The sequence below is a fragment of the Protopterus annectens genome, chromosome 7.part0 (genome assembly GCF_019279795.1).
Source record: "Protopterus annectens isolate FY-2018-M chromosome 7.part0, PAN1.0, whole genome shotgun sequence".
NCBI lineage: Eukaryota > Metazoa > Chordata > Ceratodontiformes > Protopteridae > Protopterus > Protopterus annectens.
The window spans coordinates 1614049547-1614062681 of record NC_056739.1 but is presented as its reverse complement, the minus strand read 5'-3'; the positions used below and the strand labels follow the sequence as shown (position 1 = coordinate 1614062681).

Sequence of the window (13135 nt, the reverse complement as noted above, 5' to 3'; positions counted from 1 at the left end):
CTAAGGTGGATGCTTTGGCGGAAGGTATTGAGTGTAAAGAGTTGCTGGATTTGGTTCATGTGTCTGAACAAGTGGGTAAGCATTCTTTGCAATGTGGTTTTGATGCTGTACAGGCCTCCTCGAGGGTGGCTGCTACTAGTTCTGTTCTTCGCAGGCATGCCTGGTTGAAGGATCAGAATTTAGCTGAGCATGTTAAGACAAGGATTTTGGATGCTCCTTTACAGTCTGATGTGTTGTTTGGATGCCTGTGGAAGCAGTACTAAAGAAAATGGAGGACAAAGCTAAGTCTATGCAAACTGTTAAAGATTTTTTGCAGGTGCAGCCAACGAAGTTTAGTAGAAATTGGCCTGCTAAGGGGTGGACATATCCTGCTTATGATTCCCAGTCTAGGGGTAGGTCTAGACGTGGTAGGGGCAGGGCTCAAGGTTCTTTCGGCCTAGAACAGGAGTTCACCTGCTCAGACTTCTGGTGAGGGCAGGGGTCAGTCCTTTCGTAAACAGACCCAATGACCTGTCTCTTCAGCTGCCAGTAGATTCCCGTCTGGCAGCTCCTTTGGGAGGAAGACTGTCTCTTTTCAAAGAAAATTGGGATTTAATTACTCAAGACAAATGGGTGTTGGATATCATTCACCACGGTTACAGATTTTATTTCCATACAATGCCCCTTTCAAAGGCATGCCAGACGTTCCTCCTCCACAAAGAAAAGAGGCTCACAAGCAAGTTTCTCAGTTACTCCAGATAGGGGCCATTCAGCCAGTCCCTGTATCAGAAAGGGGCCTAGGATTTTATTCTCGCCTGTTCCTAGTACCAAAGAAGGGGAACACGTGGAGACCAATTTTGGATTTATCTCTCCTCAACACTTTTCTGGACATTCCCAAGTTCAAGATGTTGACGTTACAACAGCTTTTACCTCTGCTGGGCAAAGATCACTGGATGGTAACTTTAGATCTCAAGGAAGCTTACCTTCATGTGCCTATCTGGCTAAGTTGCAGGAAGTATCTGCGTTTCGAGCTGGAAATTCTCATTATCAGTTCTCTGCATTGCCCTTTGGCTTATCTACTGCGCCCAGAGTATTCACAAAGGTTCTGGCTCCAGTGATAGCTTACTTCAGGCTTCAAGGAATTCAAATCTATCCTTACTTGGACGACTGCCTGATTCTGGCTCAAGAAAGGAAGACCTTCTACAGCATCTGGAACATGTCATAGCAGTGCTAAGATGCCTAGGGTATTCTGTGAACGAAATAAAGTCCAGTCTAGTACCCTCTCAAGACATGTGCTTTCTGGGTGTGAGACTGAATACAGCAGCCCAGATGGCCTTTTAACCCCGGACAAACAAAAGAGTCTATCACTTTACTTCCATCAACTATCTCATCAGTCCGTGCTGACTGCAAGGACAGTCCTTCAAGCATTAGGGTTCATGGCATCTTGTATTCTGGTGCTTCCCAATGCCAAACTGCATATGAGGAAGCTACAATGGTATCTCAAAATGTATGGACACAGCACTGCCAGGATTTGGACACTGTCATTCAAATAATACCTTGCCTTCAAAAAGAATTTCTGTGGTGGGCTCAGGAATGTCACCTAAACAAGGGACTCTCTGTGACCCGCCAGAGGCGCAGTCAGATTTTAACGACAGATGCCTCGGACATTGCTTGGGAGCTCATCTAAATGGAAAGTGGATACAAGACAAGTGGCCTGCCAGACTACAGCATCTACATATCAACATGAAGGAGATGTTAGCAGTCCAGTTTGCATTAATGGCTTTCAAGGAGTTACTTCTTCCAGGGCAGGTGTTGATTCTAACAGACAACACAACTGTCATGTGGTACATCAACAAGCAAGGGGAACACATTCTTATCCTCTATGCAGGCAAGCAATGATTTTATGGGAGACTGCTAAGCTTGCAACTAACTCTTCAGGCAAGGTTTCTACCACGGGCACAGAACTCCTTAGCAGATGTGTTAAGCAGACAAATCATGGATCCCCACGAGTGGAAACTGGATCTTCATGTATTTCAAAATTGACAGTGTCATGGGGAACTCCAGACATAGATCTGTTCGCTTCTCCACTAAACCACCAGCTGCCACAGTATTGCACAAAGGGTTTCATCACACAGCTTGGAAAGTGGATGCTCTGTCTTTCAGTTGGAAAAACCTTCATGTGTATGCCTTTCCTCCTCTGCCTCTTCTTCCAAAGGTACTATTAAAGGTCAGACAAGACAGGCCAAGGATGATTTTGATAGCTCCAGATTGGCCTCGGCAACACTGGTACCCACTACCACGGAGTCTGGTAAGGAAGCCTCCGTGGCCTTTACCTCTGATTCCTCATCTATTATCTCAGAAGGTTTTTTAAAAAACCCCTTTTTCCTGTTTTTTCCCCGGGAAGGGTTTTCCCCCAAAATTTTAAAATTTTTTTCAAAAACCTTAAAAGTTTCAAAAAAAATTTTTTTTTTGGGGTTTAAAAAAAAAAGGGGGAAAGGGGGGGGTTTTTTTTTTTTTTTTTTTTTTTAAAAAATGAAAATTACCTTTTTTTGGGGAAAAAAATTTTGTTTTTTTCAAAGTTTCTTAAAAAAAAAAAAGGGAGTCCTTTTGATTTAAATTTTTAAAATTTTTTCCCCTTTTCTTTTATTTTTTTTCCCAAAGGCCTTTTTTTTTTTTAAAAAAATTTCTATTCCTTTTGGAGGGTTTTTGGGGAAAAATTTAGTTCAAATTTAATCTTTTTTGGGGGAAATTTTAAAAACCCCATTTAAAATTTGCTTTTTTAAAAAAAAAGGGGGTTTTTTAAAAAACAAAAATATTTAAAAAATTTTCCCAAAAAAATTTTTTTTCCTTGGGTTAAAAAATTTTTTTTCAGGGGGTTTGTTGGGATTTTTGTTATCCCCAATTTAAAAAATTCCCTTTCCCCAAATTCAAAATTATTTAAAAAATTTCCCTTTTGGGGGCAAAAAGGATTTAAAAACTTTAAAAATTTTTTCTTTTAACCCCATCTATTTTGGGGTTTTTTAATTTTCGAGTTTTTTTTGTTTTTATTTTTTGGGTTTTTTTTTTGTTTAAATGTTTGGGAGAAAAAAAATTTTTTAAACCCCAAAAGTATTTTAAAAGAAAAATTCTTTCCCTTTTTAGGGGGGGGTAAAAATTTTAAAATTCCTTTAATTTAAAAAATTTTTTGGGGGGTTTTTTTTTGGTTTTTTAAAAGGAAAAAGGAAAAAAGGGGATCCTTTTTTCCCTTTTTTACGGTTTTGGGGCCCAAAAGCTTTCCCTTACCCCCGGTTACCCCAAAAATTTCCCCTTTTAAAATAGAATTTTTTTGGAAAATTTTCTTTCCTTTGGAGTTTCTTCCTTCCCCAATATTAAAATTTTAAGAAAAATTTCTTTTTTATTTTGGGGTTTATTTTTTTAGGGTTTTTTTTTGTTCCCCTTTTGAAAAAATTTTAAGGTTTTCTTAAGACTTTTTTTTTTTCAAAGTTTTTTATTTTTTTGAGAATTCTAATTTGAGGTTTTCCAAGTCATTTTTAAGCCATCCATTCTTCAAAGTTAGTCTCCTGTAAGGTAGATGTCATCAATTGCATTTCTGTTTTCCAAAGCAGCACATCTGGATGAAAATTCCTTGAGTTAACTCAATACATCTCTCAACATTACCTGACAGGAAAATTTTTTGTACGTCTCCACCAAGAAAAATTTATATTTATGTAGCTTAGTAGTTTAGCTATAGATTTCTGATGCTTTAAACTTGATAGTAATAACATTTTCCTATATTATACTTGGTTTCTGTGGAGTTTTTCCTAAAATTCATATGCTCTTCAGCCATCTAGGCTCACGCCCACCCCAGTGTTTTCACCCCAAAAGTTAGTGTACCAGCATGACATATCTTCCTCTTTTTCTGAAGTAGTAGAAGTGCTGTCATCTGCAAGCCAGTTTAGTCATAGTGCCTGTAGCTTAAGCATTCACCTTCTTGTTCCTGGGGAAGATGGTCAGCTCCTGCAGCAAAAATTTTTATGATGGACACAATTTGCAGATGGAGAGCCTGTCAGAAATCCATTTCAGTCCAATGTGTACGTTAGACTGGTTCTATAGGTTGGTACTGAGTTTTATCAGTCCTAGGGCCTATACAAGCCTAGCCATAACAATTCCCTGGCTATTTCTTCCCACACTGTTTACTTCCCTGGATCCCTGTCTAGCAGGGCGACTGACGTGATGCCCGGGGTGAATTTCCTTTCTCCCATCCAGTTGTCAATTTTCCTTTTGAAGAGGGCCAAAGAGGCACTCTGCTTGACATGTATGGGCAATCTATTCCAAAGTCTGGGGAGTCTCTGGGTCAGGAACCTATCCCTCCAGCATGTTTTGTGTATTGTGATGACAAGGTTTAGATCCCTGGAGCATGTGACTCTGAGGGATTGGGATTTCTTTGTGTAGCATGTCCAACAGCTCTGGGTTTGACATGGCCTTGTATGTTAAGCAGAGATCGCCTCTGAGTAGACGATATGCGACAGAGTATAGCTGGAGTTTTTTAGGGTGGTCAGCATAGGGCATCTGCTTTAGGCCTGTGATTCTTTTAGCGAGGTATTTCTGCGGCCTTTCCAGTTGTTGCAGATGTCTTGAGAGGTACATACCAAACTGGGCATTGTATTCTATAATGGGTCTAATGAGGGATGAGTACAGTGGGACAATGACCTTATTTTTTCTGGGTGAAAACCCTTAGTGATGAGGTGTGCCATATAGAAGGATTTCCTGACTGTTGTGGCGATGTGGTTATCGAAGGTGAGACCACTGTCCACCTGTGTCCCTAAGTCTCTCTTCACACTTTCGGTGTTTAGTGTACTGCCACCTATATGGTAATTCACGGATGTTCATCGTACATACAGCTGCAGTTATTACAGATGGGTTATCCTGCCGTCAGGCGGGTCCTCGGTCGGCCGAATTCCAAAGTCTAGGTCCGGCATCGGTTGTCGTCGCTTCTTCCCTGACGTCAGTGCAGCAGGGGTACAAAAGAGGCAGCCAACGCCATTTTCTTCAGTCTTTCTTGCCGCGCGGTGCCCGAAGCAGAAGCAGTTCGCAAGTGCCGGTCGGCCATCTCCTGAGATTTACGAACGTATTTCAGCCGAAATCTTCTTGAAAGCTAAGTACCCCGTTGGGGAAACTTTTCTTGCCTCAGACCAATGTCAGACAAAGTTAATAATTGCATTTCTTGTGGGAAGCAAATACCACATAAGGATTTCCACTCTCTGTATACCTTGCTTAGGCCCAGACCATGACGTCTCAGCCTGCCGTTTTTGTGCTAGATTCAACAAGCCGACTATTAAGCGCCGGGCGGAGTTCGCCCTTCATTATTTTGGCAAAAAATTTAATTAGATCATGTCGTCGGATACTCCGACTACAGTTTTGAGCAAAAGATGCAAAGACAAGGACTGACATCCGAAGTCAGCACCGACTACGGAGACCATGCGTAGGCCGACTACCAGTTCTCCGGTTCTCAGCGAGGTGCCTACGCAGCCTCTGAGTACCGATGACACTACATTACCGGTGACTACAGTGCCCGAGGTCGCAGGCTCCTCGGTCCCCATTCCTACTGCAGATACCGACACCACTCTTGGTGGGGAAACTCAGAACTTAGACATGTCTGCCATTTCTCAAGGTGTCTTCAGGCCTCCCTCCTTCTCTATTAAAGCTTTCACTAAATCTAAAGCAGCCATGAAAACCAAAAAACAGGGTCCTCAGACCTCCTCTCAAGGCCCCATGCCTAAAAAGCAGATGCTTAAAATGGCTGAGGATTTGATTACTCTTATCAGGGGTTCTCAACCCCCCTCTGACAAAAGACCCAGATTAGAGGAAGACTACCCTTCCTCAGATCAAGCTTCTATTACCTCAGAACACTCCGAGGACCAGGATTACACCTGTTCACCTTTCGAAGACTCTGATGCTGAGGAGTCTATTCCCTCGGTCTCCCCCCCTGAGGACTACTCTTTTGGGGAAACCCTGCATACATTGAGGGAACACTTTCACTGGGAAGGCCAAGATTACTCAAATTCCAAGAAAAAAAAATATAAAGCCCCCAAGGAAACCACCAGTCCCTGCTTGGGACCTCAACTTCGTATTGGAAAAGCTGACCCTTCCTCCCTTTGAGCCAGCTTCTTCAACAGAACTACAATACTTGTCATGGAAAACGGCCTTTCTTCTGGCTATCACCTCAGCACGCAGGGTTTCAGAGCTACAGGCCCTCATGGCTGTGCAACCATTCATCATTTTCCATCAGGACAGAGTTTCCTTACGAACCAACCCTACCTTTATGCCAAAGGTAGTATCCAGTGTAGCTTTGAATCAGACTATCCACTCACCTACCTTTTATCCAAATCCACAAAACAAAGGGGAAAGACTACTACATTCCTTGGAGATTCACTTCGTTATTATTTGGACAGGACAAAGCCATTCAGGAAATCCGAGCAACTCTGTGTCCTATGCTACAGGTGCTCAAGGAAAGGCTATTTCCAAACAGACAATTTCAAAATGGATAGCCCACTGCATTCGCTTTTGTTACTCATTTCATGGAAAAACTGTGCCTGCATGCATCAGATCCCACTCCACCAGGGCCACAGCTACCTCTGCAGCTTTCCTCAGGGGGGTCCCTACCAAGGACATTTTGGAAGCAGCCACTTGGAGTTCAGTGCACACTTTCTCCAAGCACTATCACCTTCCACTATACTCTAAATCTAGAGCGGGTTTCGCCACAGCAGTCTTGCAGGGCATCCTCGCTCCTCCTAGTTCCACTTAGTGCCTACCACCCTTACTTAGCTTTGGGATTCTACCCATCTGTAATGACTGCAGCTGTATGCACGATGAACATAGTACGGTTTTGTACCTACCATAAATGTAGATGTTAGAGTGCTCATACAGCTGCAGTCCAGGTTACCACCCCCCTCCGTCCCCTCTTAGGACAGGCCTTATGACAAACACGTTATCATACAACCTATTTGGGGTATTCTCTTATGGTGTATTTGCTTGCAACTACTGTTTTTTGATTATTCTATATTGCATGTTTGCATACCTTTATGTTTTGCCTTCCTTTGGGGGGGGCACCTGACATCTGGGGCAAGAAAAACTGAAGAAAATGGCATTGGCTGCCTCTCTTGTACCCCTGCCGCACTGACGTCAGGGAAGAAGCGACGACAACCGACACCGGACCTAGACTTTGGAATTCGGCCGAACGAGGACCCGCCTGACGGCAGGATAACCCATCTGTAATGACTGCAGTTGTATGAGCACTCGAACATCTACATTTATGGTAGGTACAAAACTGTACTGTACATGTTTTTTCCCAAGGGGGATAACTATAAATTTCTTGGCATTGAGCTTGAGCCCATGGCTCTGGCACCAAGCATGTTTTTGTAAGGCCCTTTTGTAGCATATCCACATCATTTGGGGTTTCAGTAATAGCTCCCAGTTTGCAGTCATCTGCGAACTTTGTTAACCAGAGTCCCTTACTGTTGGTCTGTACTTCAGAGAAGTAAATGTCAAACAAGAACAGTCCCAGGACTGAACCCTGAGGTACTCCACTTGTCTGGAGCTCGATTTGGTGTAGTCTACTTTTACAGTATGGGTTCTGTCAGTAAGCAACCCATTGGGTGACGTAGGGATTAATGCCCAGCTTAGTAAGTTTATCTACGATTCCAGAGTGTTGGATGATGTCAAAGGCCTTGGCAAGGTCTAGATAGGCTGTGTGGACCACCTTACCCTTGTCCATGGCTCTGGAGACTGATTCGAAGAAGTCAGTCAGGTTCAGGAGACAAGATCCGCCCTTCACGAACCCAAACTGGGTGGGGTCCAGTGTTTGAAGGTTGCCAGTGTCTGTAACTAAATGGATTAATATGCAAAAAAGTGATGACTTTCTTTTTTAGGTTAGGTAAAATGTCCCATTTTTTACCTCATGGGCATGCTGGTGCCTCCCTGATAGTGTAGTGGATTCAGAAACAAAAGAAAAATACAAGAAAGGCAAACTGCAGAGAGGCTGTGCCAACAAGCGACAATGTTACAAACTGCATGTAGTAGTTTACACAGGAGGCATGAAAATGTGCATACTAGTATGCAGAACAAGTTTGTATTCCTTTACAGCCGGGTCTTTGACACTGCTTCTCCTGTCCCATACTCTGGAAAGAGCCTACTATTTTGTTCCTTTTTTTTTTTTTGCTGTCTCATAAGTAGTGAAGAAAGTTGTCTTGTAGCATGTTGATGACCTACAATGTTCCTAGTAGCACTAGTAATTTAATCTGCAAGTAATGCCGACATTATAATGAGGTTATGTGTAGGCACACACCTGTAAAATTAAATTGTGCAGCTTCGGTACAAGAGTTCTTTTAGGAAACTATTTTACATGTGGTATGGCTGGATTTACTTTAAATTTTATAAATTCCCAAGTATTTGCACGGCTGAATTTTAAGTTAAGCAGTATTTTTGATGTAGACATATCTAGCAATTAAGATTTTTGTGAAGGGAGTGGGGACCATAAAAAGGAAAGCATTGGCTTTATGCAGCACATAAGTATACATTAGTGATACAGCATAACGTGCATGTTGTTATGAAATTAACTATAATTTGTGGCATAACGGATATGCTGTTTTCACTTCAGTTACTGAACTGATGACGCAGCCCTACTTTTTGCACAGTTTTTTGTTCTTCAAATTGAAACTAGTGTGTTGTGTGTGTGTGTGTGTGTGTGTGTGTGTGTGTGTGTGTGTGTGTGTGTATATATATATATATATATATATATATATATATATATACACACACACACACACATGTACATATAATTATATAGGCAAGCATTACTACATCTGGATTTTCATTGTACCCTAGTGATGGGAACCTAAATAATTTGCAACTTGGAAGCCTTTGAATTGCATGCGTTAATTTCCTCTATTCTTTTGTACTACTTGATCTCCTGTTTGTTTGCTGATTCGGCTGTGAAGATTTAAGATGTAGCTGTTTGCTGTCTTGTTTTAATCCAACCAGTAAACAAAGTAGTTTTATAACTTTGATAAAATCCTATACTCGCCTCTGCATTTTCCAGTCCTGTCTTGCTGAAGATGGAGTAATAGTGCCTTTTTGATTCCTACCTCAGTATGCTGTTGCACCCTCTACTCCTGTATCCATTTAAGTAAGTAATCATTACTGATGTTCTTCGTGTTTCACTGTTGCAGTCATCACACTTTGGTTATCTGCCTGCAAGGTAGTCCTCAGTTGGCCCGAATACCAGAGTCTTGGGATTTCTGCGTCTGATGCTGTCGCCTCTTCCATGACTTCAGGTTGTCAGGGGTGTAAAACATGCAGCCGACACCATTACATCAGTCTTTCTTGCCGAGAAGGAGCCCGAAGCAGAAGCATTTCGCAAGTGCCAGTTGGCAGCTACCTGAAATTTTCGTTTTTCGAGTTTCAAACCTTAAATCTTCTAAAGCTACCATTGGGAATTCTTTTTTCTTGCTCTAACTGATGTCAGAAGAAGTTAACAATCGTCTTGCCAGTGGAAAGCAAATACCTCAGAGATTTTCATTCTTACTGCGACACCTGTTTAGACCCAGACCACAGCATCCCTCGCTGTCGGTTTTGTGCATTAACACCCGAACCATTCATCGGGTTTTGTAGCTAAATTCTTTCACTGTCGTTCTCCGTTTTCCAAAATGGCTTCGGCAAGCCATCCGACTACCGATCTTACGAAAAAGCGCAAAGACAGACCGCATAGGTCAAAAACTGCCAATGATGCTTCCGTTAAACTAGTCGCCAGTCCGCCGGTACTTGGTGAGGCACCTTTGCAGCCCCTGATGCCCGCTTCTACAGATTTGCAGGCCTCTGCTGAGACCCATTCGGAGTCCAATATGCTATGAGATGCTTCTTCGACTGTGGAACCTACAAATGTCTCTACCTTGGATGGGTCCGGAGCTGCTGTGCAGGCATCGGCTTCTGAGGGTGTATTCCGACTTACCGATATTCTTATTAAACAGACATCTTCATCTTTAACTAAATCTACTGAGTTTCTTAGGCCCAGAGTTCACACTATGCATAGAAAACAGACATCCAAAACGCATGCTCAAGCTCCCATGCCACAAAAACAAATGCTTAGAATGGCTGAAGACTTTATTATTCTAATTAGGGGAAGCCAGCCTTCCCCTGCTAAAAGACAAAGAATTGAATTTCTTTCTGATTCTACAGACCAGGTGTCCGATGACTCTGACCTTTCTGATTACCAGGACATACCCTTATCTACATATGAGGATTCAGATGCAGAGTAATCCATTCCCTCTGCCTTCCCTCCAGAGGATTTTTCTTTTGGTGAAACCTTGCATACTTTAAGAGAGCATTTCCGCTGGGGCTGCCAGGACTATTCTCAGTACAAAAAGAGACTCTGGGAATTTTTAGATTTGCCTCAGCACAGACTATACCCCCTGTCCTGGATATTGTAGATGATGTCTTCATGGAATCCAGTCTTACTCCTGACACTTTACCACCAGCTCTTAGAAACCCTGACAGGTACTAGAGTACCTGACTCGCACAAATTTCTCTTTAAGAATCCTACTGCGGATCCAGAGACCATTTCCCAGGGACCTAAAGGTATTAAGGCCACTACAGTCAAAAACCCTACCCCTTCAGACAGGGATTATTCTAGAGCTTTAGACAGATGGGGTAAAAAGGTATATTCTTCTGCAACATTTGCCATCACGGCTTTGAATGGCCAGTTTCACATGTTGAAGTACCAGCAACATATTATGGAACTAATTAAATAATGGTGTTATTTCCAGATTGTGCAGAAAATAAAGATTTACAAGAGTAGATGCATTTTGCAAACCAAGTTAGTAAACATACTTTGCAGTGTGGGTTTGATGTCTTAGAAGCATCTTACAGGGTTGCTGTCACTAGGTCTGTACTGAGAAGGCATGCTTGACTGAAGGAACAAGTCTTGCCAGACCATATCAAAGCAAAATTACAAGATGCTCCATTAAATCAGGATAGTTTGTTTGGCACAAAAGCAGAAGTTGTTCTTAAAAAGATGGAAGAAAAAGATAAATCTATGCAAACTGTCAAAGATTTCTTATAGGTGCAGCCACCTAGATTCAGTAGGCATTGGTCTTCAAAAAAACTGGTCCTTTCCACTCCCTCCCAGGCCTTCTCAGTCCAAACTCAGGGGAAACAGACCACCAAGACTACAGTCTCAGGGTATGCAGAGATCTAAACAATGAAGTATTCCGACCTCAAACAGGGAGTGGTAAGCCACCCCCCTTATGGAAAAAGTTCACAGTGACTTTCCAATTATCCTTCCAAGCCATGCCCAAGTACTTGCACCCTAGGAGGAAAACTTTACCTTCATGCAAAAAAATTGGATGTCCATTACTCAGGACCGATGGGTTCTAAACATTGTATCCCAGGGATACAGATTCTACTTCCACTCACTGCCAACCCCAAGTGGGTTGCCAGACCTTCCTCCAAACCAGTGGGCAGAGGCTCAAAAGCAAGTACTTTCCTTTGTTCTACTGGAGCAGGTTGAATAGCCCTGATATGGAGAAGGGAGACCGGGTTTCTACTCCAGACTGTTCTTGGTGCCTAGAAAAGAGAGCTCTTGGTGCCCTGTCCTGGGTCTATCAATTCTCAACACCTTTGTGGTGGTCCCAAAATTCAAAATGCTTACACTGCAACAGCTTCTTCCTATGCTAGCTAAGGATGCATGGTTCGTCGCCCTAGACTTAAAAGAAGCTTATCTGCACATCCCCATAAGGGAGTTTTGCAGGAAATATCTGTGTTTTAGGGCAGGCTGTATGCACCATCAGTTCTCTGCACTTCCCTTTGGCTTTTCTACTGCTCCCAGAGTATTCACAAAGTGCCTGGCTCCAGCCATTGCATACTGTAGGCAGATAAATATTCAAATTTACCCATACTTGGACGATTGCCTGATTCAGGTGAACAGTTACAAATGACAGCTGCTGAAGTGGCAATTTCTAACTTCTAACTTCACTGGGATACACCATCAATGAAAGGAAATCACGGCTGGTGCCCAGCCAACAAATTGTATTCCTGGGAGCAAGCTTGAACACAACTTCCCAGATGGCGTTCCTCACTCCAGAAAAGCAGTTCCATTTGACAAACTGTTTCAAAACTAATGGCCACCAAAACCCAGCTATGTGCAAGGGAAATACTGCAAGCCCTAGGGTTCATGGCCTCATGCATTCTGCTAATTCCATATGCAAGACTGTATATGAGGAAACGTCAGTTGTACTTGAAAAGTCTCTGGAAACAGTGATTCCTATCATACCTTGTCTCAAGGCAGAGTTCCTTTGGTGGGCAGAGGCATGCAACCACAGCAAGGGACTTCCTTTCACCCAACCCCTCGCAGCCCAAACCCAGACAACAGATGCATGGGGGGCTCACATGGCAGGCAAATGCATTCAGGGTAAATGGAGCCCAGAACAAATTCCCCTGCACGTCAATCAAAAAGAGATGCTAGCTGTACAGAGTGCTCTGACAGCCTTCAAATACCTTATCCTTCCAGGACAGCTCCTGATGAAGACAGACTACAACACAGTTGTGTGGTACATAAACAAGCAGGAGGGAACTCATTCTTACCCATTCTGCAGGTTAGCCATGGCCCTGTGGAACACAGCCTTGAGCAACCAAGTGCACCTACAAGCTCAGTTCCTGCCAGGCAAGCAAAATTCACTGGCAGATGACGTAAGCAGAAATCTACTGGACTCTCATGAGTGGAAACTGGAACCCAACTCATTCAAACTTCTAACACAGAGGTGGGGAACACCGGAGGTGGACCTTTTTGCCTCCCTCCAAAACCACCAATTGAGAAAAATTTTGTACCAGGAATCCTCACAGCACAGCCTGGAAGGTGGATGCCCTATCCTTTACATGGGAAAACCTCTCAATTTATGCCTTTCCTCTTCTCAAAAGTACTACTCAAGATCAAACGGGACAGGCCAAGGGCAATCCTTATTGCACCAGACTGGCCACGCCAGCACTGGTACCCACTCCTATGCAGTCTGACAGCAGTGCCACCCTGGCACCTACATCAGACACCTTCCCTGCTGTCTCAGCAGGAGGGACAGATTTTGCATCCACAGCTGCAAACCCTAAATCTTGATGCCTGGCTTATCCCCTA

At 43.0% G+C, this 13135-nt stretch overlaps 1 protein-coding gene across 1 annotated transcript in view; it reads left to right on the top strand.

The window, feature by feature from the left end:
- The window catches only part of LOC122807146 (guanine nucleotide-binding protein G(i) subunit alpha-2-like), a 692973-nt gene that overhangs the window by 103115 nt on the left and 576723 nt on the right, over window positions 1-13135 (top strand). The window lies entirely within an intron of this gene.